Source organism: Mytilus californianus, unplaced genomic scaffold (genome assembly GCF_021869535.1).
Source record: "Mytilus californianus isolate M0D057914Y unplaced genomic scaffold, xbMytCali1.0.p SCAF_4, whole genome shotgun sequence".
Classification (NCBI taxonomy): Eukaryota; Metazoa; Mollusca; class Bivalvia; order Mytilida; family Mytilidae; genus Mytilus; species Mytilus californianus.
The window spans coordinates 67,548,787-67,576,299 of record NW_026262690.1 but is presented as its reverse complement, the minus strand read 5'-3'; the positions used below and the strand labels follow the sequence as shown (position 1 = coordinate 67,576,299).

Sequence of the window (27,513 nt, the reverse complement as noted above, 5' to 3'; positions counted from 1 at the left end):
CAAAAAGTTCAACAAAGTAAGCTCCACAATTAAGTCAGCATTATCAAAATAGTCATTTACCCCTTCAGGAGTTATAGCCCTTCAAATTCTATTTTTCACAATTTTTCGTAAATTTTTGTACTCTTTTACAAAAATCTGTTCCTCTGAAACTGCTGGGGCAAGTGCATTATAGATAGAGATAACATGTAAACAGCGAGAATGTTCAGTAAAGTCAGATTTACCATCACCAAAACAGAGAATTTTTCATGAATTCTATTCTAGTCTTTAATGTTGTAGAGCGTCCTTTCCTTAATATACACTGCAGCAGGTAGAACAAGATGGACGACACATGCTCTTTAGAGTATCTAGTATTTTTGTTGTTGTTGGTTTTCATCAATTTTCCTACGATACGATATAGTTGTGCCCTAGCTTAATACTGTCATGTATTCGCAGTGTTTGATCTTTTTTTTAATTATATACTAGACTATCTAAAATTATACTCATTGTGCATGTTGTGTCCTATTCACGGTTGTGACATTTTGACTGATTCGGTATTTACATGTCGAAAGATGAGTGCATAGCAGGAGACGCATCCCTATAATTCCTAGGAGTCTTGCGATTCAGCCATAAGCTGCGTTTTACTTAGATGCATCTGATGAATCGATTTGAGATCTGAACATCGTAAACTATTGTTGCCTATATTTAACTAAGAAAAAAAATGTGTCTAATTCAAAATTAAGAAAAGCTTCTTAAATGTAATACAGTATAAGTGAAAACGAATCCAACCTGATAATAATGAACAAATGACTAATTATGGCATTAAAGAAAAAAAAAAACAACAACAAACAAATGACATCTCGATACTTAAATGTCTCATCAGTTATCATTTATCGTATTGTAATGATAAAACAGAAAGAAATTTATTTATGACTTGTAAAATAATACATTTGTCGGCATATAACTGGAAGAAAGTGTAATATGTATTTTTGTTTTATTTTCATTGTTGGATTTAAAGTAGCACAGTACAAAAAGCAACATTTTTTTTCTAAAAATAGGTGGATTGAGGTTTTATAAAACACCTGTCAGAAAAAAAACAATCACACTATCAAAAGCTATAGAGAGAGAATTAAAAAATAAATGAACAGGTATCAGAAATTTGCAATAGGACGATATTTCATGTTACGAATTTTTTTTAGGAGAATGTCAAAAATAAGGAAATTGAGTAAAACATTCTATATTCATTTGCACATAATTATAATTCTGGAAATTCCCCATATCATTTTGACTGACTAACTTCATTGTATGTTACTTTGTATTGTGCTACCTTCATGCTTATAGCTTCCACAAATATCCATTCATAAATCATCATTCTGGAAAATCCGACTTTCCTTTCTCAGATCAAAAAATAAAGGCAGTACAAACTATCAGGTTCATTCGTGAAAGTTCAAAATTGCAAATCAAACAAATACTTGTATCCAACACTTGATTTACCTGTCAATTCATCAATTATTGGTACTTGTTTAGTGTTTTCGATGTGATCATTCTCTGCATATGCATCAGTCTTCAATTTAATATTGTGCCACTCCGTCTTTTCAAGTTCAAGTTTTGGTTCGTTTCTCATCAGGGCTCGTATCCGTAACCTGTTTTCTGTACTGTTTTTTCGGCCAATGGCATTGCATATCAACCCATATTCTGACTGTTCGTCCCTCCACGATTTTGTGAATGTCTGAATATTTAACTTCTTAATAGCATCACGTATATCGTCATATCTGATGTGTTTGCGAAATCGATACTTTGTCTTTTTCTCTCTTCCCATTTTGAAAATACCTTGAAAAATATATGCCATAGTTGTTATATTTATTGAATAAAAGATCTAATAATTAAAATAAGAGGCCAACCTTTTTATTACTACACAGTACTTATAGATATGATATAAAAAGCATAATACTATGATATTCCTTCGGTCAAGTGTCTTCCCTTTCATATATGTTTATTTGGTTTACCATAATATTGACATTGCATTTTTTAAACAAGGGGATTATGTGTTTTGAGATATAGTTTGGTTACAAATCATGCAAAAAGATAGTGGTACAAAGTGAATCACTGAATTGAACAATTGTTTTTGCATTTGTAGATTTTGTGAAATTAAGTCTGAATTTGTTATAAGAAACCATTAAACACAGTATATTTCTCGTGTATGAATATTTGAAAAATATGAACTGTCTACACTCATCATTTTATAGACACTCTATAATGAGCAAAATGGTTAAACTAAATTATATAATAACTTTCTTTGAAATATATGAAAAATGCAATATAAAGCATCATTGTGGTTTTGAGTTGAATTTATGACATCGAGGTCCTTTGTGATTGGCATTTGGCCTTTTTATGACAGTGCAAGTAGTAGACTTTATCACTGCAACAGTCCACCAGAAACCAAATATTGCTGTTTGATCACTATAAAAATAAACTGACTCTTTCAAACTACACTTAAATTCGGAATATTAAGATAGTCGGAAAGATGATTTAGTTACAAATAATGCTAATGATCCAATACTCTCTAAAGGGGATTAGTAAATTAAATTCCATATGAGAGCGTACCGTATCTCGGCCCAAATGGAATTTACTGACCCCGTATATACCGTATAAGGTCACTACCAAGTAACTTATTATATCATGTATATATCAAACCTTTCCTAAACGAAATTCCTTTGGAAATTCTTAATAAGGCGATATAATGTTGTTCCCTCGTATGTGATATAGATGTAGATACAAACGACGTGAAATAATGTTCTCATATCTAGTACTATGTTTGTCGTTCGCTGAGACTTACCTTTATACCTTAAGAGCTCTTTTAGATATGATAGTCTTACGTTGAAGCTGTGCAGCTGCAATATGGAATCTTTTATCACACCTAGAATTAGGGAAACAGTCAAGATGTAAAAAGAAAGACTATTCGCAATATTAAAAGCACATTGTCCTCTAAAGTACCACAACTTACGGTTTTTGAAGATGTCACAAAGATATATGGAATACAGAAGAACATTTGTTTGGCAAAATCAGTAATCCTCTACAATTGATTTACGGCATACTTGAACCTTTTCCACATTTTTTAAAACAACTTAATTGACAATGATTGAAGGGGTGGTGCAAACCAATCGCCATAGAAGTAAGACGTAAAAATGTCAACAGAACTGTAAACACAATAGTATGCATTTAAATTAAACTTATTCATCACACCCTTTGGTTTTAAACCTGAAATCCTAATCTTGTTTTAGTGACTTCTGTGCAATCAAGAAACATTTGTGTTTTGACAGAATGCCATAAAGCTTCATGTACTTGTGTGTTAATACTCGTTTATCATTGTGATAGGTGATATTTAGATAAATGCAACATTAAACCTTGAGAGCACGTTTAATGAACAACAGTTTATTGCATTTTCAAAATAATACACTTTTGAAGTGTTCTTTTCGTTTAGAAGACCAATGCCACAAAAGACACCAATTATTCTTACGAAAGCAACAGCAATTAAAAATTCCTAAAGAGTAATACTAACTAGGCTCGGCAAATTGAGACTGATACCCCTATATCCATTTCAGTTGCTGCTGTAAAATTTTGTATTGAGACAATGACTTTTGATGATAACTGGCTTTCAGAAAAAAATTTAAAATGTGCAGTTCAAAGTAAGGTCAGAATGACATAATTTTGGTATCTGATAAATACAGATCCTATGATGAATCTGCATAGTTACAAAGTTTTTGAAGTAATGTGGTGTACAAGAGAGTTATACTCCGTAAACAAATCAGATACCGTTGTACTATCATTACGGTAAAGGGTCAAAATCAAGTTTAGTATGGTGTCTGATGAGTTTATTTATCTTCATACCAGCGTTTTTTTTCATTTTTGCTGGTGTGTTTTGTATATGCGAATTTTGTGTTTCTTTGGTTCTTATAACGTGACTCTGTACTTTAAAAGATTCCGTCATTATGTTATTGTTCTATTATTTGTCATTATGTTATTGTTCTATTATAAATTTGAAAATACTTTGAACGACAAACGACAAATTTATTTTACTCGCGTAGTGGTATTTACCATATGTAGATTCTTAAAAATTCTAAAGAACTTCTGGACAATTTTAAATCTCGGTCTATTTCTGAAATTAATTCTAACATAACTTTTGATTTCTTAACCCTGTATACCAACATTCCCCATGTGAAATTATAAAATTGTTTTGAATAAACATTGAACGACAAAATTTCTTCTTATGTGACGTTTACATTTTCTGACGTCAGAAATGCGAAGCAATGAATGTGGTTTTAATTTGATAGATGCTTTTGTGCTTTTTTGTAAATGGTTGTTTGTTTTGATATTGTAACACAGTGATGACTGCTGTACCCATATTTTGACTATTTTATTTATTATGTCTGTTTTGTTCACGCATCGTTGTAAATATAACGGAATTTGATGAGACTGTCGTACAAGTGAGAGATTTAGCGTTATAAAACCAGGTTCAATCCACCATTTTCTACATTTGAAAATGCCTGTACCAAGTCAGGAATATGACAGTTGTTGTCCATTCGTTTGATGTGTTTTGTCATTTGATTTTGCCATGTGATTAGGGAATTTTCCGATTGAATTGTCCTCGGAGTTCAGTATTTTTATGATTTTAGTTTTTGTTAATGTTAATGCCAACGTACTAAAATTATGCCACATCAACAAATTGGAAAACCTGTTACTATCATAGATGTCAAAGTCAAGATCAGCGTGAATTGACTTAAGCATATGACACACCACAATCCAATGATGCCTCAGTATTCCAATGTTGATAAAAAAAAGTTCTTCGGTACAAAACGTATGCACAGAACACAAAAAAGGCAAGGTGTTATTGTCAAACATTTGAAAGATTAAAGTGAAGATCCGAACGACGATTCTTCCCAATTTAATGATGCATTATCGTATCAGGTTCGAGTACAGTTCATGAGAAAAAGACCGAAATGCAAACACTTGACATTGTCATATGCAAGGAACTTGAAAAAGGTCATGGTCAGATACAAGCAGCAAGAAATTGTAATATCGTGGTCAGATGTGGGATTTCAATTGACAGAAAACTTCTGGTAATGTGTAAGCAGTTCTTGAACAATGAAAATGGTTGCAAGGAAAATGGACATAAGACCAGTCAAAAGCTTCGTAAAATAAGGCAGATGATTAAGACAATTGATATTTGGAAATATGAAATGATTAAGAATACCTATATAAAACTATACGAATTTTTACCTATTGATATAACGTTTTGTTATGATTTTACTAGGTAAACATGACTGACAATAAAACACTGCAAATTACATTTGATGTTTATGAACAATATTGTAACCAACCGAATAAAACTTCAGTATGGGATTGTACTTTTATGAGCAACACGACGGGTGTCACATATTCAGCAGGATCATTCCAATATACATAAGATCCACGGGGTTCTAGCTCGGTGTGTTTTGCTCACTATTTATTTTTCTATGTTGTGATTTGTATGTTTTGTAATTTGCTATTTTGCACTGTTTTGTCGTACTTGCCTGTTTATTCTCAGTTCGTTTTTTGAATTATGAGTTTGATACTCTTGTTTGCATATGTACCAATCTTTGAAACATACGGAAACTCAAAGTTAATACTGAAAAAAACTGAATTCCACTTTTGAACTTCGAACGCTAGTTGTCTCATTGAAATCATACCGCCTCTCCTTATTTTTATAAAACAAGAATGTTTGTTTTGCTAAAGAATGGTACGACAAAAATGTGGTTTTCAAGTTTAAGAGGATACTAAAATAATTGAAGATTAATGCAATTATTCAGGAAGAAATTTTGACTACATTTGTCGTGTAGGTGGGATCAGTATTTTTGACTTAAAAGCTCTCAAATGTGCTATCTTCAGAAGAATAAAACATACATAATTACCTATTGATATTCAGTGACAACTGTTCGATAATTTGATAGCACCTATATTACTTTATCCTACCTCCCATACAATTCATTGGTTAAAAGCAAATACGTGGGAGTCGTGTATATTCAATAGTGTGTCAATGAGCAGTTGGTTCCTTACCAACTGCGTTTAGTAGGCAGGCGGAAATTGTTGTGTATTCAATTTGTCTTGAATTTAGCACAACTCAGCAAACCTCCAACTCGCACCACTTAAACACTCTCACTAGTTACTACAACTTGCATCACTTTATCAGACTCGCACCACTCAAAACAAATATAACAAACTCGAAACGTGTTTAATCTTTGATTGTTTTCTTCAAATTTTAGTAAATTCCTCCTTTCTCGGGGCATCTGTGTCACACAGATACATAACCCGCACCACTCGAAGAAAAATTACTACAAACTCGCACCACTGAAGAATTGAATTGTTTGAAATCATCAAAGAGTTCTGGATTGTCTTCTCTAGAGTTATTTCCTGCGTTCTTGGAACACCCGCACATTTCGAAAAAAAAACAATAATACAAACACGCAGTCTGAGAGTATTACATGGTAATACATAGTCCCCTACCGGTTTACAATTAATTGTACTGGAACAAAATGCAAACTTGGTCTATAACTTGTCATGGTGTAAACTATATAACATATATCAATATCTTCAAGCATGACAAAACAGTCTTGAAAACTGTTATTTAAGTGAATTATCTAAGACCAAGGACCATTAATCTGCAAAAATGTATCAGACCGAAACAAAATTCGAACTTGATTTGTAACTTGTCATGATAAAACACCATTTATCAAATCAATATTGTCAAGAACGAAGAAAAGAAGTGTGGCAAACTGATTTGCTGGACTGACTGATGAACATACAGACAAACAGACGGACGGATTGCAACCTATAGTCCCCTTCGACTTCGTCGGTAGAGGACTTAATACCACCACTGAGAAATGTTTTGATCATCAGTATTCTAGGTTGTCTTCCTCTTCTCTCAGTATTTCCTCCATTCTTGGAGCACCTGTGTAACACCTGTGTAACACCGAGATAGAAGCTAATAATAAGACACTCTAATTCCTATTGAAGAAGAACTGGAAACTAATCAAAACTATCAACACATTTTCAAAAACGAAGCTAACTGACGCTGTCTATCATCATAAGCATTTCAATTAGTCTTCAAGCCAAGCTAGTGCAGTGATATTTGTAGTGGTATTGAAATTAGAAACATTTCATATCATTGGTTTTGAAGTTCTGCTTCATTAACAATTCTACCGTTAAGGCTATCTGTTTTGTTCAGTTTACTTTTTTTTCAATGACAAGAGTTTTATAAGAATGTTCTAAATTGATTGGTGTTCTGGTTTTTGCGATATAATCAGTTGGAAATTTAACAAAAGAATGGCTCTCTCTACATTTTTTACCCATTTAATATTGGCAGCTCTTATCTTTCAAAAAGTATAAAAAATGGATGTAATCAGGTTTTCAAAAATTTCTTTTAAACAATACGTAATACCAATATAAAAAGAAAAGTAATGCTATCGGGCAAAATTTGCAATATTAGTTAGCAATATCCTTTAACTATACGTTCCGCTATATAGATGATGTTCTCTCACTAAATAATACAAAATTTGGTGACTATGTTGAACGAATCTATCCCATCGAACTAGAGATAAAGGATACTACAGATACAGTTAAATCTGCCTCAGATCTTGACGTACATCTAGAAATTGACAATGAGGGTCGGTTGAAAACAAAACTTTACGACAAAAGAGATAATTTCAGCTTCCCAATTGTGCACTTTCCATTTCTATGTAGCAACATTCCAGCAGCGCCTGTATACGGAGTATATATCTCCCAATTGATACGATATTCCCGGGCTTGTATTTCCTATCATGATTTCATTGATAGAGGATTGTTGCTCACAAGGAAGCTATTAAACCAAGAGTTCCAAATGGTGAAGTTGAAATCATCCCTTCGTAAATTTTCCGGACGCCATCATGAGTTGGTTGACCGTTATGGAATAACCGTTTCACAGATGATATCGGATATGTTCCTTATGTCGTAACTACAATACCCTTCCCTTTTCACGAATGTGACCTACCGAATTAGACTCTTTACCGGATTTGTAATAACATAAGCAACACGACGGGTGCCACATGTGGAGCAGGATCTGCTTACCCTTCCGGAGCACCTGAGATCACCCCCAGTTTTTGGTGGGGTTCGTGTTGCTTAGTCTTTAGTTTTCTATGTTGTGTCATCTGTACTATTATTTGTCTATTTGTCTTTTTATTTTTGGCCATGGCGTTGTCAGTTTGTTTTCGATCTATGAGTTTGACTGTCCCTCTGGTATCTTTCGTCCCTCTTTTGTATTGGCAATACACGGATGAAAGTAGAGGATTCCAAATATCTCACATAAATTAAAATAACAAGACTAGAAAACATCCTTTAAATTTCGATTTGTGGCGGATGACATAACATAAGCTGATGATATGCTTTCAATGTCTAGTTAATATGTTTTCGTCATGAATATATAACTGAGGGCTCTCAAAAGCATATGTTGTTAACGTAGGCAAACGTGCGTATTCAACAATGGACATTGAGGAATACATTAATATTAAGAACAAACATTTTGTTTTGAAGATCAATTTTCAAGTTAACTAGTTCTCCCTATCTGTTCTGGTTTTCGACAAGCACAAAAAACGTTTAAATAAATCTTGCGATTTAAGGGGGAAACTCGTATAAAAGAGACTATCATGGAACAATAACTTAATGAAGGAGTCAACGGACGATTTAGCCATATCACTTATTTGTAGATCTGGAATTGTTGACCAGTTTTGCTGTTAAATAATTTCTATCTAACAATTATTGCTTTTAGAATATATGCAAAATATTGGAAAAAAAAAACATTATGAAGGACAATGACTGCTAGTAGGCGTCGTTTGACTATGTAGATGTAATGTTTTATAACCCTGCGTCATTCTGTATGTGATGTTGCACGTCAGGAGCCTGTGATTCAATAGTTATGATTTGATGCTGTATATCATATTTGTTTTTCGTTTATTGTTTGGTACATACAGTAGGCCGTTATTTTTTTATCATAGTTTAAGACCGTTTTAACATAAACGGTATCAATATGTCTGCACCAGATGTGCATTTCGACACTCAGTGACTCTTCAGTGGTGTTTGAGGCCAAAATATTTGGAAATCAAAAGCTTATTAAAAAGATGAAGAGCTATAAACTAAAAAGGACAAAAAAGTAAAGCCAAAGCAGGGCAAGGAACCAGAGCTTTCTATGAGGGAGATACATTCCTAACCGACCGTATGAGGGTTATATGGCAAGTCAAGGTCGTTAAAAACTTCCATCATCATACAGTCTTGAATTTTAAATAATTTCAGACTTTTTGTAACAGCAAAGGTGGTAAATAGTTGCTAGATTCTTCGACATATTGGTTTCTAGTGTATGTATTTCACATAGCGACCTTTATTAAACTAAGTTCCCCGCTGGGAGCCATTCTGAATGATTGATTGTCAACAAAGTAACAACACTTGGCAAACACGGCATTAGGAATATTCATGCCAAGTTTGGTTTCATTCCATCCAGTGTCTCTCTCAAAGAACACATTTGTATGTATTTCCCATAGGGTCCTGTGTTAAATGAAGTTCCTATTGGCAGCCATCTTGAACCATTGATCGCCTACAAAGTTACAACACTTGGTCAGCACCTCATAAGAAACATTCATGCAATGTTTTATTTCATTTCATTGAGAGGTTCTCTAAAAGAAGACATTTGTATGTATTTCTCAAAGGGTTCTATGTTAAACTAAGTCCCTCTCATGCAGCCATCTTGAATGATGGATTGTCTTCTAAGTAAAACCACTTGGTCAGCACCTCATTAAAAAACCTTCATGCCATATTTGGCTTCATTCAATCAGTGGTTAAAAAAAAGACATCGGTATGTATTGTCCATAGGGTCACACGCTGGCGGCCATCTTAGATAACTGGTTGCCTACAAAGTTACAACATTTGGTCAGTACCTCATAAGGAACAGTCATGACATGTTGTATTTCATTCCATTAAGTGGTTCTCTAAAAGAGGACATTGATATATATTTCACATAGGGTCCAATGTTAAACTAAGTCTCCATCTGGCGGACATGTTGGATGCTAGATCGGCTTCAAAGTAACAGCACTTGGTCAGCACCTCATAAAAAATATTCATGACATGTTTGCTTTCATTCCAATCAATAGTTCTCAAAAAGAAGACATTTGAATGTATTGTTCACTGGGTCCTATGTTAAACGATGTCCCATCCTGGTGGCCATCTTGGTTGATGGATCAGCTACAAAGTATCAACACTTGGTCAGTATTTCATAAGGAACATTCATACTATGTTTTGTTTCATTCTATCCAGTGGTTCTCTAGAAGAAGTTCAAAATGTACGACAAACGACGACGGACGACAGACGACAGACGACGGACGCCAAGCAAAGAGAAAACCTCACTTGGCCTTTCGAGACAGGTGAGCTAAAAAAGAAAACTCCGTCTTATTCTATTTACTGAATGCTTTTGATCAAATTAGTTACATAAATATTTATTAGCAATGGTTTCAGAAATGTTTATATGAAGAATAAGATAATCTTTCTTTGGAGAATTGACTGATAGCAATTGAGGTGAATTGCTATACATATTATATTATACATAATGATTCATTTAACTTAGTATTGAACCAAATTTTTATAACTGCTTAAATATAACCATCAATTACACATGAAATGTTCAGAAATGAGTTCCGTTTGAATTCTTATCAAATCTATTCAAGAAGCTATCATGAGCTTGTGTCGCTCACGTGATTCTACTTTGGTTTTGGAAAGCATGTAAAAATAGATACCCTAATAATGATTGAGGCCATTTTGGGTTTAAAATTGACCCTTTATATAATCAAAAGCAGAAGACTTTTGTAAAATTTACATAAATCACCAAAAAATTCTTTGAACTTGTAGAAAATGACTTAATTAGGAAAATAACTCCACCAAGATGTCAATTAACCATTTTGGTCATGTTATTATGTGTAGATCTTCTTGCTCTTTTCTTGATATTTTTGCAGTTGATAGTATATCTCAACCTATAAAGATACATGTATTAAGGTCTTCCTCAGCACATCAAAAGGAACATTAATGCCATGTTTTGTTTCATTCCATTCAGTGTTCCTCTGGAAGAAACATTTTTATGTATTTCCCATAGGGTCTTGTGTTAAACTAATCTTCCTGATGACGACCATCTTGGATGATGGTTCGGCTACAAAGTGACAACACTTCGTCAGCACCTAATTGGGAACATTCATGCCATTTTTGGTTTTATCCTAATCCGTGGTTCTCTAGAAGAAAACATGTGTATGTATTTCCCAAAGGGTCCTATTTTAAACTTATTCCCTCTGCTGACAGCCATCTTGGATGACAAATAAGCTACAAATTATTAAGGCTTGGTCAGCACCTCAAACGAAACATTCATACCATGTTTGGTTTTAATCCATTAAGCGGTTTTCTAGAGGGAGACGTATATATTTCCCATAGGGGCCTTTGTTAAACTATGCCCCCCCCCCTTTTGGCAGCCATTCGGTTGATGGGTTTGCTACAACGTTACATCACTTATTCAGAACGTCATAGGGAACATTAATGCCATGCTTAGTTTCATTCCATTCAATGGTTCTTAAAAAGAAAACTTTTGCTTTTATTTCAAATAGGGGGTTTTGTTTAAAATAAGTTCCCTACTGGCAGCCATTTTGGATTTTGATTGGCTACAAAGTAACAACACTTCGTCAGAACTTGATAAGATACAATAATGCCATATTTGGTTTCATTTCATTCAGTGGTTCTCTAAAAGAAGACATTTGTACATGTATGTATTGCCCAAAGGGTCCTTTTTTAAACAAGGTTCACCGCTGGCAACCGACTTGGATGATTGATAGGCTACAAAGTAACAACACTTTGCCAGCACCATACAAGGAACATTCATGCCATGTTTGGTTTTATTTTATTCAGTGGTTCAGTAAAATAAAACATTTGTATGTATTTCTAATAGGCTCCTATGTTTAACTAAGTCCCCGCTGGCGACACTCTTTGATAGCACCTCATTAGGAACATTCGTGCCATGTTTTATTTCATCGCATTTAGTTGTTCTCTAAAAAAAAACAACATTTGTATGTATATATACCATAGGGTCCTATGTCAAACGAATTCCCCACTCTGGAGGCCATCTTCGATAATGAATCAGTTTCAAAGTAACAACACTTGGTCAGCACATCATAAGGGACATTCATGTCCTATTTTATTTCATTCCATTTTGTGGTTCTCTAAAAGAAGACTTATTGTGCCCTTTTAATAGCAGACTTGTTTTTGTGCTGTTATGAATCACAGTTTATGACCAAACTGGTTAAAGACCCCGATAAATTGCATTTAAATGATAAATTCAATAACACTTACCGTTATCTTGGTGATATTTTTTCGTTAAATAATCAAGAACTTTCTAAGTATACTGCAGAAATTTACCCAAAGGAACGTACCTTAAGTAAATCAAATTTAAACGGTAATAACGGTCCTTTCCTAGATTTAGATATTTCGGTTTTACACGGGAAACTCGGCTCTAAAGTTTACGACAAAAGGGACAATTTTTCGTTCCCTATTGTAAATTTTCCCATTTTGGATGGTGATGTTTCACGGTGTTTATATTCCACAACTTTTTCGCCATGCCCGTGTCTGTTGTGGCGTTTTTGATTTTAACGAACGTAATATATGTATTACAGGTAAATTATTAATCAAGGGATTTCGTTACCACAAATTACTTTAAACCTTTACTAAATTTTTCCAAAAATATAAAGATTTGGTTTGAAAGTTTAGTTGTACCTGTAAAAAAAGTTATTTCCAACGGGATAGCAAATCTTCATTTTTACGGAAATATTGTTTGCCGTACGCGTGCCCAAAAATTTAGAAACGATCCTGGTAAACTTATCGATCCTTTAAATAAACTTATTCTAAAATATTACCAATTCAACACTGTAATTAGATCATTGAATATTGTTTTTATTGGTATTAATATTGATTTTGTTATCAGTAAATTAAAAGCGAAATAAATATTATTGTTATATACATATACAAATAATGGATCTACAATCTGACGATACGTGTATCTTGGGATTGCACAAGGTCATGTCTTTCTCTGACTGTTTATGACGTCTTTACACTAAATCCATTGGATGTGTACTGATTGATAATTTAGTCTTTGGTGCATGATTTTTGTTTATTACTTGTTAGTGTTAGTAATCTCAGATCAGTACTTAGTGTCTTTTTGTTGTTGGGATATACAAGTACCCGGCAACGTCCACTCTGTGCTTTTTCTGGATGCATTTCTATTTGTATCCATCTGATGAGTTAAACCTTTTTCAACTGATTTTTATAGTTCGTTCTTATGTTGTACTGTTACACCACTGTCCAAGGTTAGGGGAGGGTTGGGATCCCGCTAACATGTTTAACCTCGCCACATTCTGTATTATGTGCCTGTTATTAAGTGGTTGTCGTTTGTTGATGAGTTACATATTTGGTATTCGTTTATTTTTGTACTAAAATTCGGCCGTTAGTTTTCTCGTTTGAATTGTTTTACATTTGTCATTTCGTAGCCTTTTATAGCTGACTACGTGGTATGGGCTTTGTTCATTTTTGAAGGTAGTACGGTGACCTATAGTTGTTAATGTCTGTGTCATTTGGTCTCTTGTGGAGAGTTGTCTCATTGGCAATCATATCACATCTTCTTTTTTCTATGTGCATGTATTGTTCCTATGAAAAACTAAGTCACCCACTGGCGGCCATCTTGAATGATTGACCGTCTACACAGTTACACCACTTGTTGAGCACCTCATAAGGAACATTCATGGTATGTTTTGTTTCATTCTATTCAATGGTTCTCTATATGATGTATGTATTTCCTAAAGGGCCTATTTTTACAGCGGATGACCGTGAGGTCATTCCGGTGTATTGTTGTCAGCGAGATTTCCATTGCGTAACTTTCGTGTTGGACTGTAACCCGAATAATCCAGTCGTTATAATTCGCTCACTATCGATCACTACCAAAGTGGAGAGAGTCGGAGACGTTAAGGGCTTGAATTATTCGAGTAAGTTGGACTGGTAACCGATCTATAATCTATAAATACGCGGACATCATCGTGTGCAAAATAACATACCTTATCGCTTGTTATAAATTCATTTTTTTAATGAATACTCATAAAATATGTTTTTTACATAAATTATGATATGAAAATGTTTTGTTATTTATATATATATATATATAGTCTAAATTGAAAACAACATTCAAACCTATGATTGCGTTGGATAAAAACCGCAATTTTTATACGTGTGCATGTAAAACAAATTTCGTTGTTGAGGGGTCTAAATACAGCACAAACAACATTTTCCAAAAGACCAAAAAAGTGAAAAAGTATATTTTAACAAAACGCATTTGACTAACAGGTCGAACAGCTGATGTTCTTAAACCCTGCTGACTGCCATTGACGATTGCCAAATAAATTGATCACAAGATGTAACAAAATAGATCTTAATATAAATTCAATATCAAACAGAAAACAATAAACATGCGGCAAAGTTGGTATACCACAAACATGAGGTGTAAAAAGTTGTACACCATATCCGGATTTCGACAATTAATGTCTCTTCAGTGATGTCGGGATCGAAACGGTATTTGGAAGGCCATATAATTTATCTCAATTAAGGATAGACTCTGGAATTTTAAAGAGTCGAAATAGGATGAACGGATTGTATCAACCGGTGGGAAAATATAATACAAGCCCAAACGAAAAAATATAAACAAGTCTAAATTGAAAACAACGTTCAAACTTATGATTGCGTTGGATAAAAACCGCAATTTTTATACGTGTGCATATAAAACAAATTTCGTTGTAGAGGGGTCTAAATACAGCGCAAACAACATTTTCAAAAAGACCAAAAAAGTGAAAAAGTATATATGTATATATATATATATATATAAGTAAAAAATCATTGATATCGATCTATGCACACGTACAGAACAATTGTGTTAACGCATGCGGAAGAATAATTTAAGAACGGAGTATATATCTCCCAATTGATACGATATTCCCAGGCTTGTATTTCCTATCATGATTTACTTGATAGAGGATTGCTGCTCACAAAGAAGCTATTAAACCAAGAGTTCCAAATGGTGAAGTTGAAATCATCCCTTCGTAAATTTTACGGACGCCATCACGAGTTGGTTGACCGTTATGGAATAACCGTTTCACAGATGATATCGGATATGTTCCTTATGTCGTAACTACAATACCCTTCCATTTTCATGAATGTGACCTACCGAATTAGACTCTTTACCGGATTTGTAATAACATAAGCAACACGACGGGTGCCACATGTTGAGCAGGATCTGCTTACCCTTCCGGAGCACTTGAGATCACCCCCAGTTTTTGGTGGGGTTCGTGTTGCTTAGTCTTTAGTTATCTATGATGTGTCATCCGTACTATATTTGCCTGTTTGTCTTTTAATTTTTGGCCATGAAGTTGTCTGTTTGTTTTCGATCTATGAGTTGGACTGTCCCTCTGGTATCTTTCGTCCCTCTTTTAAGAAATCTCCCATGCAGAGTTATCGGTCCTTGCTCTCTCTCAAGGACCGATAACTTTGGATGGGAGATTGCACGTTTTGCGGGAAAATATGAATGCCTACTCAAATCCAATCTATTAGAAAATCGAATTATTATAGAAAAGTGTCCACCATGCACTTGCACCACACTACTATTAATATAGTAGAATATAATGATATACAAATGGATGAAAACTTTATATACATGTAACTGTAATATACAAATATTAATATAATATATAACAACAAACCAGAGTATACTGATTTGTATCGCTACAATATAATAGTTATTCCGGTCAGGTTGAATTCCCTGTCATTTATTTATCATCCACGCACGAACTTGTCTCAGAAAAAAAAATATATCTGTACATTAACCTCACTTTCAGGTATAGAGATGTGATTTTTTTTCTGAGACAAGTGCTTGTGACCATCCACAACATCTACAAGAACTTGCGGTCATCCGACGTTCAGTACTTCAGTACTTTGATTAACTAAGTCACCCTCTGGTGGCCATCTTGCATGATGGATCGGTATCAGAGTAACAACAATTCATAAGGAACAATCATATCATTCCATTCAGTTGTTCTCTTAAATGATACATATATATGCATTGTCTGTAAGCTCCTATGTTAAAATAAGTCCCCCTCTGTCGGCCATCTTGGATGTTTTATCGCCTACAAAATTACAAAACTTGGCCAGCACCTCATACGGAACATTAATGCATTTTTTTTATTTCATTCAATGTAGTGGTTCTCTAAAAGAAAATATTTGTATGTATCTCCCATATGGTCCTATGTTAAACTCAGTCCCTCTCTAGCAGCCGTCTTGGATGATGGATTGGCTTCAAAGTAATAACACTTGATCAGCACCTCATAAGGAACATTTATGGCATGTTCGATTCCACTCCAATCAGTGATTCTTGTAAAGAAGACATGTGTATGTATTGTTAATAGGTTCCTATTTTAAACGAAGTCCCCCTACTGGCAGCCACCTTGGATGACGGAACAGCTACAAAGTCAAAACAGTTAGTCAGGACCTCATAAGGAACATTCATGCCAGGTTTTGGTTTCATTCCACTCAGTGATTCTCTGGGAGAAGTTCAAAATATAAAAAACTAGAGGCTCCAAGGAACCTGTGTCGCTCACCTGTTATTTTTATTTACAATTGATGCATGAAATAATTCAACTGTTATACTTTTGCTTTAGTTTCAGAGATATAAGTCAAAAACTGCATTTTCCCCCAGTGTTATTCTTTTTTGCCATGTCTGCCATGTTGGTTGGCAGGCAGGGTCATCAGACAATTTTTTAAAACTAGATACCCTAATGCTGATTGTGGCAAAGTTTGGTGAAATTTGTCTCAGTTGTCTCAGGAGACTTTTGTAAAAGATTACAAAAAATTACGAAAAATTGTTAATTTTGACTTTAAAGGGCAATAACTCCTTATGGGTTCAATTGATCAGTTTGGTAATGTTGTCTTATTTGTAGATATTACTTTGCTGAACATTATTGCTGTGTACAGTTTCTCTCTATCTATGATAATATTCAAGATAATAACCAATAAAATGCTGGGCGCAGCTTGATACGACCGCAGAGGTCGAACCCTGAACAGTTGGGGCAAGTATGGACACAACATTCAAGCTTGATACAGCTCTGAATTTGGATTGTGATTAAATATTTGACACAGCATAGGTTTCTGACACAGAAAGAATGTGGTCTAAGAACTTCAATTTTTTTAATTTACCTATTATGGTCCAATGTCCAAAATCAAAATACATGGTTAGATTCAGCATATCAAAGAACCCCATATATTCAATTTTTGTTGAAATCAAACAAAGTTTAATTTTGGACCCCAACTTGGACAAACTTGAAAACTGGTCCCATAATCAAAAATCTAAACACATGTTTAGATTCAGCATATCAAAGTACCCGAAGAATTCAATTTTTGTTAAAATCAAACTAAGTTTAATTTTGGACCCTTTGGACCTTAATGTAGACAAATTTAAAAAACGGGACCCTAAATTAAAAATCTAAAAACACAGTTAGATTTGGCATATCAAAGAACCCCAATAATTCAATTTTTGATGAAATCAAACAAAGTTTAATTTTGGACCCTTTTGACCTCAATATGAACCAATCTGATAGCGGGCCCACAAATAAAAAATCTAAATACATGGTAAGATTCAGCATATCAAAGAACCCCATATATTCAATTTTTGTTGAAATCAAACAAAGTTTAATTTTGGACCCCAACTTGGACCAACTTGAAAACTGGTCCCATAATCAAAAATCTAAACACATGTTTAGATTCAGCATATCAAAGAACCCCAAAAATTCAATTTTTGTTAAAATCAAACTAAGTTTAATTTTGGACCCTTTGGACCTTAATGTAGACAAATTTAAAAAACGGGACCCTAAATTAAAAATCTAAAAACACAGTTAGATTTGGCATATCAAAGAACCCCAATAATTCAATTTTTGATGAAATCAAACAAAGTTTAATTTTGGACCCTTTTGACCTCAATATGAACCAATCTGATAGCGGGCCCACAAATAAAAAATCTAAATACATGGTAAGATTCAGCATATCAAAGAACCCCATATATTCAACTTTTGTTGAAATCAAACAAAGTTTAATTTTGGACCCCAATTTGGACCATTTTGAAAACTGGGCCAAAAATCTAAAATCTAAATACATGTTTAGATTCAGCATATCAAAGAACCCCATATATTCAATTTTTGTTGATATCAAACAAAGTTTAATTTTGGACCCCAACTTGGACCAACTTGAAAACTGGTCCCATAATCAAAAATCTAAACACATGTTTAGATTCAGCATATCAAAGAACCCCAAAAATTCAATTTTTGTTAAAATCAAACTAAGTTTAATTTTGGACCCTTTGGACCTTAATGTAGAGCAATTTAAAAAACAGGACCCAAAATTAAAAATCTAAATACACGGTTAGATTTGGCATATCAAAGAACCCCAATAATTCAATTTTTGATGAAATCAAACAAAGTTTAATTTTGGACCCTTTTGACCTCAATATGAACCAATTTGATAGCGGGCCCACAAATAAAAAATCTAAATACATGGTAAGATTCAGCATACCAAAGAACCCCATATATTCAATTTTTGTTGAAATCAAACAAAGTTTAATTTTGGACCCCAATTTGGACCAACTTGAAAACTGGGCCAAAAATCTAAAATCTAAATACATGGTTAGATTCAGCATATCAAAGAACCCCATATATTCAATTTTTGTTGAAATCAAACAAAGTTTAATTTTGGACCCCAACTTGGACCAACTTGAAAACTGGTCCCATAATCAAAAATCTAAACACATGTTTAGATTCAGCATATCAAAGAACCCCAAAAATTCAATTTTTGTTAAAATCAAACTAAGTTTAATTTTGGACCCTTTGGACCTTAATGTAGACAAATTTAAAAAACGGGACCCTAAATTAAAAATCTAAAAACACAGTTAGATTTGGCATATCAAAGAACCCCAATAATTCAATTTTTGATGAAATCAAACAAAGTTTAATTTTGGACCCTTTTGACCTCAATATGAACCAATCTGATAGCGGGCCCACAAATAAAAAATCTAAATACATGGTAAGATTCAGCATATCAAAGAACCCCATATATTCAATTTTTGTTGAAATCAAACAAAGTTTAATTTTGGACCCCAACTTGGACCAACTTGAAAACTGGTCCCATAATCAAAAATCTAAACACATGTTTAGATTCAGCATATCAAAGAACCCCAAAAATTCAATTTTTGTTAAAATCAAACTAAGTTTAATTTTGGACCCTTTGGACCTTAATGTAGACAAATTTAAAAAACGGGACCCTAAATTAAAAATCTAAAAACACAGTTAGATTTGGCATATCAAAGAACCCCAATAATTCAATTTTTGATGAAATCAAACAAAGTTTAATTTTGGACCCTTTTGACCTCAATATGAACCAATCTGATAGCGGGCCCACAAATAAAAAATCTAAATACATGGTAAGATTCAGCATATCAAAGAACCCCATATATTCAATTTTTGTTGAAATCAAACAAAGTTTAATTTTGGACCCCAATTTGGACCATTTTGAAAACTGGGCCAAAAATCTAAAATCTAAATACATGTTTAGATTCAGCATATCAAAGAACCCCATATATTCAATTTTTGTTGATATCAAACAAAGTTTAATTTTGGACCCCAACTTGGACCAACTTGAAAACTGGTCCCATAATCAAAAATCTAAACACATGTTTAGATTCAGCATATCAAAGAACCCCAAAAATTCAATTTTTGTTAAAATCAAACTAAGTTTAATTTTGGACCCTTTGGACCTTAATGTAGAGCAATTTAAAAAACAGGACCCAAAATTAAAAATCTAAATACACGGTTAGATTTGGCATATCAAAGAACCCCAATAATTCAATTTTTGATGAAATCAAACAAAGTTTAATTTTGGACCCTTTTGACCTCAATATGAACCAATTTGATAGCGGGCCCACAAATAAAAAATCTAAATACATGGTAAGATTCAGCATACCAAAGAACCCCATATATTCAATTTTTGTTGAAATCAAACAAAGTTTAATTTTGGACCCCAATTTGGACCAACTTGAAAACTGGGCCAAAAATCTAAAATCTAAATACATGGTTAGATTCAGCATATCAAAGAACCCCATATATTCAATTTTTGTTGAAATCAAACAAAGTTTAATTTTGGACCCCAACTTGGACCAACTTGAAAACTGGTCCCATAATCAAAAATCTAAACACATGTTTAGATTCAGCATATCAAAGAACCCCAAAAATTCAATTTTTGTTAAAATCAAACTAAGTTTAATTTTGGACCCTTTGGACCTTAATGTAGACAAATTTAAAAAACGGGACCCTAAATTAAAAATCTAAAAACACAGTTAGATTTGGCATATCAAAGAACCCCAATAATTCAATTTTTGATGAAATCAAACAAAGTTTAATTTTGGACCCTTTTGACCTCAATATGAACCAATCTGATAGCGGGCCCACAAATAAAAAATCTAAATACATGGTAAGATTCAGCATATCAAAGAACCCCATATATTCAATTTTTGTTGAAATCAAACAAAGTTTAATTTTGGACCCCAATTTGGACCATCTTGAAAACTGGGCCAAAAATCTAAAATCTAAATACATGTTTAGATTCAGCATATCAAAGAACCCCATATATTCAATTTTTGTTGATATCAAACAAAGTTTAATTTTGGACCCCAACTTGGACCAACTTGAAAACTGGTCCCATAATCAAAAATCTAAACACATGTTTAGATTCAGCATATCAAAGAACCCCAAAAATTCAATTTTTGTTAAAATCAAACTAAGTTTAATTTTGGACCCTTTGGACCTTAATGTAGACAAATTTAAAAAACAGGACCCAAAATTAAAAATCTAAATACACGGTTAGATTTGGCATATCAAAGAACCCCAATAATTCAATTTTTGATGAAATCAAACAAAGTTTAATTTTGGACCCTTTTGACCTCAATATGAACCAATTTGATAGCGGGCCCACAAATAAAAAATCTAAATACATGGTAAGATTCAGCATACCAAAGAACCCCATATATTCAATTTTTGTTGAAATCAAACAAAGTTTAATTTTGGACCCCAATTTGGACCAACTTGAAAACTGGGCCAAAAATCTAAAATCTAAATACATGTTTAGATTCAGCATATCAAAGAACCCCATATATTCAATTTTTGTTGAAATCAAACAAAGTTTAATTTTGGACCCCAACTTGGACCAACTTGAAAACTGGGCCCATAATCAAAAATCTAAACACATGTTTAGATTCAGCATATCAAAGAACCCTAAGAATTCAATTTTTGTTAAAATCAAACTAAGTTTAATTTTGGACCCTTTGGACCTTAATGTAGACAAATTTAAAAAAACGGGACCCAAAATTAAAAATCTAAATACACGGTTAGATTCGGCATATCAAAGAACCCCAATAATTCAATTTTTGATGAAATCAAACAAAGTTTAATTTTGGACCCTTTGGACCTCAATGTGGACCAATTTAAAAACGGGGCCCAAAATCCAAAAACTTAATACACGGTTAGATTCAGCATATTAAAGAACCCCAAGAATTCAAGAATAAAACCCCATTGAAATTGATCAAGAAATAAGCAATTTATACGAAGTATCTTCTTTTGCACAATACTGTGCAATTGAATATTTCTTGCTATTGCGCAATACTGTACAATTGACAATTTCTTGCTATTGCGCAATATTGTGCTATTGGATATTTCTTGCTATTGCGCAATACTGTTAAATTGAAGATTTCTTGCTATTGCGCAATACTGTGCAATTGAAGATTTCTTGCTATTGTGCAATACTGTGCAATTGAAAATTTCTTGCTATTGCACAATACTTATTATATAATAATTTACACATCCTGTTTGGTGTGTATCTCCTACCATATCATTATTATTTGCTTTTAAATATAAATCAGAAATAACCAACTTAAAATGGAAAATTTTAAAAGAAAAAAAAAAAGGAAAAAAAGAAAAAAAAAAAAAAAAAAAATCCCCCCCCCAAATTTTTTGAACCCCCTTATGATTCATCACCTCCAAACTCAATCCCAGCCTTCCCTTTGTGGTATGGTACCTTGCAGTACAATTTCAGAGAGATCCATACACTTGAACACAAGTTATTGTCTGGAAACTAGAAAAATGCTTATTTTTGGCCCCTTTTTGGCCCCCAATTCCAAAACGTTTCGGGCAATTACCCCCAAACTCAATTCCAGCTTTCCCTTTGTGATATGGAACCTTGTAGTACAATTTCAGAAATATCCAAACACTAACACACAAGTTATTGTCATGAAACTAGAAAAATGCTTGTTTTTTGCCCCTTTTTTGGCCCCTTATTCCTAAAATTTTGAGGCAATTACCCCCAAAATCAATTACAGCCTTCCCTTTGTGATATGGAACCTTGTGGTACAATGTCAGAGAGATCCATACACTTACACACAAGTTATTGTCTGAAAGTTACAAAAATGCTTATTTTTGGCCCCTTTTTGGCCCCTAATTCCTTAACTGTTGGTACCATAACCCCCAAAATCAATCCCAACCTTCCTTTTTGTGGTATTGAACCTTATGGTGAAATTTCATGGAGATCCATTCACTTAAACTAAAGTTAGAGTGCGAAAACCAATGTGTCTTCGGACGACGCCGGACGACGCCGGACGACGACGACGACGACGACGACGACGACGCCAACGTCATACCAATATACGACCAAAAAATTTTTAATTTTTGCGGTCGTATAAAAACTGAAGAATTTCCTTAAATTACTAATTCAGGGGCAGCAACCTAACAAGGGCTTGTGTGATTTGTTTATAAATTTCAGGGCAGATGCATCTTAACCTGATGAACATTCTCACCCATTGTCAAATTTGCTTGAAATGCTTTGGTTTCAGAGATATAAGCCAAAAACTGCATTTTACTCCTTTGTTTTATTTTTAGCCATGTCGGCCATGTTGGTTGGCAGGCAGGGTCATCGGACACATTTCTTTAAACAAGATACCCTAATACTGATTGTGACCAAGTTTGGTTAAATATGTCTCAGTAGTTTCATCAGAGAAGATTTTTGTAAGATTACAAAAAATAACAAAAAAATACTATAAAGGACAATAACTCCTTAAGGGGTCAATTGACCATTTTGGTCATGTTGACTTATTTGTAGATCTTACTTTGCTGAACATTATTGCTGTTTACAGTTTATCTCTATCTATAATTATATTCAAGATAATATTCAATAAATTGCATTGCTGAGCGTAGCCTGATACGACCGCAGAGGTCCAACCCTGAACAGTTGTGGCAAAAATAGACACAATATTCGCGCTTGATACAGGTCTGAATTTGGATTGAAATTTGATATTTGAAACATAATAAGTATCTGACACAGAATAACTGTAGTCAAAGAACTAAGAGTTGGTTATAGGATTAGAATTTATATTTATTTTTTTTCCTTTATGTACAATACACTATGCTGTTGCCAATTGATCCTCCCCCAAAAAATAAATTTATCCCCCCTTTTTTTCTGAAGATATTTTCTTTTTAATTTCTGAAATCTGAAATGAGAAAAAATTGCCCCCCCCCCCTTAATATTTTTCACCTCCCTCCCTCCTTTTTCCAAAAAAAAAATTCTTCCCCTCAAGATATGGTCATAATCTCAATTCAAATTTCCAATGGAGTTTGCAACCATAATTACCCTTATAAATACATCATAAAAGTCTTAAAATAGAAAGTGACATACATAATCATGGCTTAAAACAGATATTTCTTAATCAGCTTTTTTTAAAATAGTAACTTCTAAAAATAAATTGACAGCTAATCACCTCAAGACAATACAACATTTATTTATTCATAATTTAAAAGCAGTGTAAGGGAGGTAATCCAAACATATACTTTTTTAATTGTCAATAAACAGGGAAATACTTGTTTTCCCCCTTTTTTTCCCCTAATTCCTAAACGGTTTGAGCTATACCTTCCCCCTTCCCAAAGCCAATCCTAACCATCCCTTTGTGGTATGGAAACTTGTGGTATAATTTCAGAGAGATCCATACACCATTCCAGAAGTTATTGTCTGGAAACTAGAAAAATGCTTATTTGGGCCCTTTTTGGCCCCTAATTCCTAAACTGTTTGGATCATAACTCCCAAAATCAATCCAAACCTTCCTTTTGTGGTTAAAAACCTTGTGTTTAAATTTCATAGATTTCTATCTACATTTACTAAAGTTATTGTCCAGAAACCAAATGTCTTCGGACGACGCGGACGACGACGACGTGATACCAATATACGACCGCAAAAGTTTTTGCGGTTGTATAAAAACTGGAAAATTTCCTTTAAATTACCAATTCAGGGGCAGCAACCCAACAATGGGTTGTCCGATTTGTCTGAAAATTTCAGCGCGAAAGATTTTGACCTGATAAACAAATTCACCCCCATGTCAGATTTGCTCTAAATGCTTTGGTTTCAGAGATATAAGCCAACATCTACATTTTACCCCTATGTTCTATTTTTAGCTATGGCTGCCATCTTGGTTGGTTGGCCGGGTCATCGGACACATTTTTAAACAAGATACCACAATGATCATTGTGGACAAGATGGTTAAATTTGGCCAAGTAGTGTCAGAGGAGAAGATTTTTGTAAAAGTTAACAGACTCAGGACGACAGACGACGGACACCGGATGACAGACGCCGGACGCCAAGTGATGAGATCTTATTTATTGATATTTGCAATGGCATGTCAAAAATCTTGCAAAATACAATTTAAAAATCAGAACATTGAAATGCATTTTCCTAATACATTATTTACATGTTATATACAAGTTACGGAATTTCTCTCAGTCAATAAGTTATATATGGACCTGTTCGATTATATTGACACTCGAACTTCGTCCTCTGTCAATATAATTTGAAGAAATTATATATTACATATTGATCAGAAAGAACTATATGCACTGAGGATGAAATTCGAGGAAGATATACTTTTCTACTATGATATGTCCTCGTATCGACCTCGTTCAAAGGTAAAATTGTTATATAATTATTGGCAATGAGGCAAAATTAAAGTTGGTCATCAGGTGCAAAAAGTGTTAATTTTGACGATTTGTCGTCCCTTTTCTTAATCTGGAAAGCCGAGTGATGCTGATAGATGTAACCAACTGTAGTCTACATGTAGAGTAGACTCCATTGAACACATTTACAACAACAGTTCTTATGTCAGAGTGAAACTTATCTTGGCAGAGAAGTCTATAAAAGAAGGTCATTTTGACCAAAAATTAGAAATTTCTCGATTTTACCCGATTTTTTACTGCAACTGAAGCTGGAACCGGAAGTAGTCGTTTTCTAGGCGTATTTCAATAATAAACAAAAATAGAAGATATATGCCCGCGGGTTTACACTACAGGTGGAAGTTTTAGGCCTCTAAACTTTGTGTGTTAGACATCGAATGGAAGCCCACCCCATACAAAAACTGTTTATCCGATTTCAATTTTCGTATTTGTATCGAAATTCGTATTTGAGCTCAATATGAACATTGAAATGCAGAAACATGACAACATTGGTGCAAGATTGAGATAACATTTAGAATAAATGAAACCGTATTGAATAACATTGAAAATGTAAATTTACTATTGTCTGAATATCCTGGAAAAAAAATACTTAGAACAGTAATTAATGTAACAAAACGCAGACAACACCTATATTTAGATAATTAACATGTTTACAAAACTCCTGATGTCAATCTGAATTAATACTATAGTATCTATCTAAAGTGACTTATTGGTCCTTTGGGCCGGTGTAGTTTAATTGAAATATTTCAGTATTGTACATATTTTTGTTGTACACAATGTCACTATAATGAACATATTTGTATTGTATTATAAATGTCGTAAAGTTGACCTCAAAAAGTATGGAGAGCAATTGGAGCCAAAGAACAGTATTTTAAGTATGGTGGTAATATAACGGCCCCTGTATGGTAAAGTTTTTTAAAAGAATAATTGAAAAATTTGCGATATATAATATGTTGAAGACTTTTGGTAAAATTTAGAGTCAACTCGAGTGACAAAATTTAGAAATTTGATCTAGGGACATTTATTCAGACCATGTGTGTGTATTTGTTTAATCCGATTTTTTCATGAAAATAAAGCTGATTTACAAATGATGTGACGACATATCAATAAAGTAGTTTGGTGTCTTTTTCTGAATATCTCTTCTTGGCATCTTACAGAAATTGTTCATGTGTATCATTCAATATACATCAGAAACATCTATAACTTGAAATTTTTAGATTAAACTATCAAAAAATTTAGTTTCGTTAATCGTGTCTGAAATTTTCAGAAAACTCCGTTTAAATACAATGACAGGTAATGAATTTGATTGGAAACTTTTGTGTTTCCTTTTTTTTTTTTAGAAAATAAGGCGTGATCCCACTATTTTCATTTGATATTTCGAAAGCATTTATGAAAAGCAATTCTCTAATTGAATTTTAACCAAATCAATCGTTTGATAGTTTCTCAAAAAGGAAAATACAACCTACATGACTGTATATAGTATAACTGTGATTTCGTTACTTTCAATGTATTTTAACGAAAAACAAGCTCCGTGACCCCAAGTTTTTAAGTTGGAATTTGAAAATACAAAGACCGAGAAGTCTGTTATAGAAGTTTAAGACAAATGTATCGTCGAACATTTATACTACCCAGCTACCATAACCGTTTCAAAACAAAATCAGTTTATGAAAGATCAAAAACAATAAAATGTAAATATTACTCACATTGTATGAATTAAGAATCTTCAGTACCAGCACATAATCTGCTAAGTAAAGTATATATCACGTAGGTCTTCCAAGCCACCTAAACATTCGATGTATTACACATTCACTGTTAAATTGTTATAAACACAATGGTATTAGAAGTATAAATCCAAACCAACATTACAAGTGTCATGTCCGCCAGGCAAACTGCGCAGTTTGAAAGATTGGCGTCGTCACTAAGTTGGAATGTTATGATTGGCTAATTTCAGCAGCCAATGGAAAGTTGTTATCTAGTTTTGCTTATTTGCAATCCATATTGCTATAAAATTTTTAATAAAATGCTTAATGAGTTCAAATCATCAGATTTTCAAATTTGACAGTCATGATTAAAGACAAAGTTGTAAATCAAAACAATGCAACCGTCTAGGATAATCTAACTTTCCTTTCTGTACCTAAAATTTACAACTTACTGTTTAAAAATAGCATGCGAATTCCAAATAATAACACAGTGCAACAAAATGTAGAATACATTTAAAGCAGCTTAAAAATCAGGAAGACCTTAAGTGTTTCTTGACGACAGTTTCTTGACAACAGTA

General features: G+C 33.5%; 1 long non-coding RNA gene across 1 annotated transcript; it reads right to left on the bottom strand.

Annotated features, from left to right (window-relative positions):
* Positions 1-1,291: 1,291 nt before the first annotated feature.
* LOC127738427 (uncharacterized) lies at positions 1,292-27,131 on the bottom strand. The gene is made up of 3 exons (XR_008000039.1): positions 26,939-27,131; positions 2,813-2,893; positions 1,292-1,806 (listed from the first exon to the last, which is right to left on the bottom strand). It is a non-coding gene; the product is annotated as an uncharacterized LOC127738427 (long non-coding RNA).
* Positions 27,132-27,513: the final 382 nt, after the last annotated feature.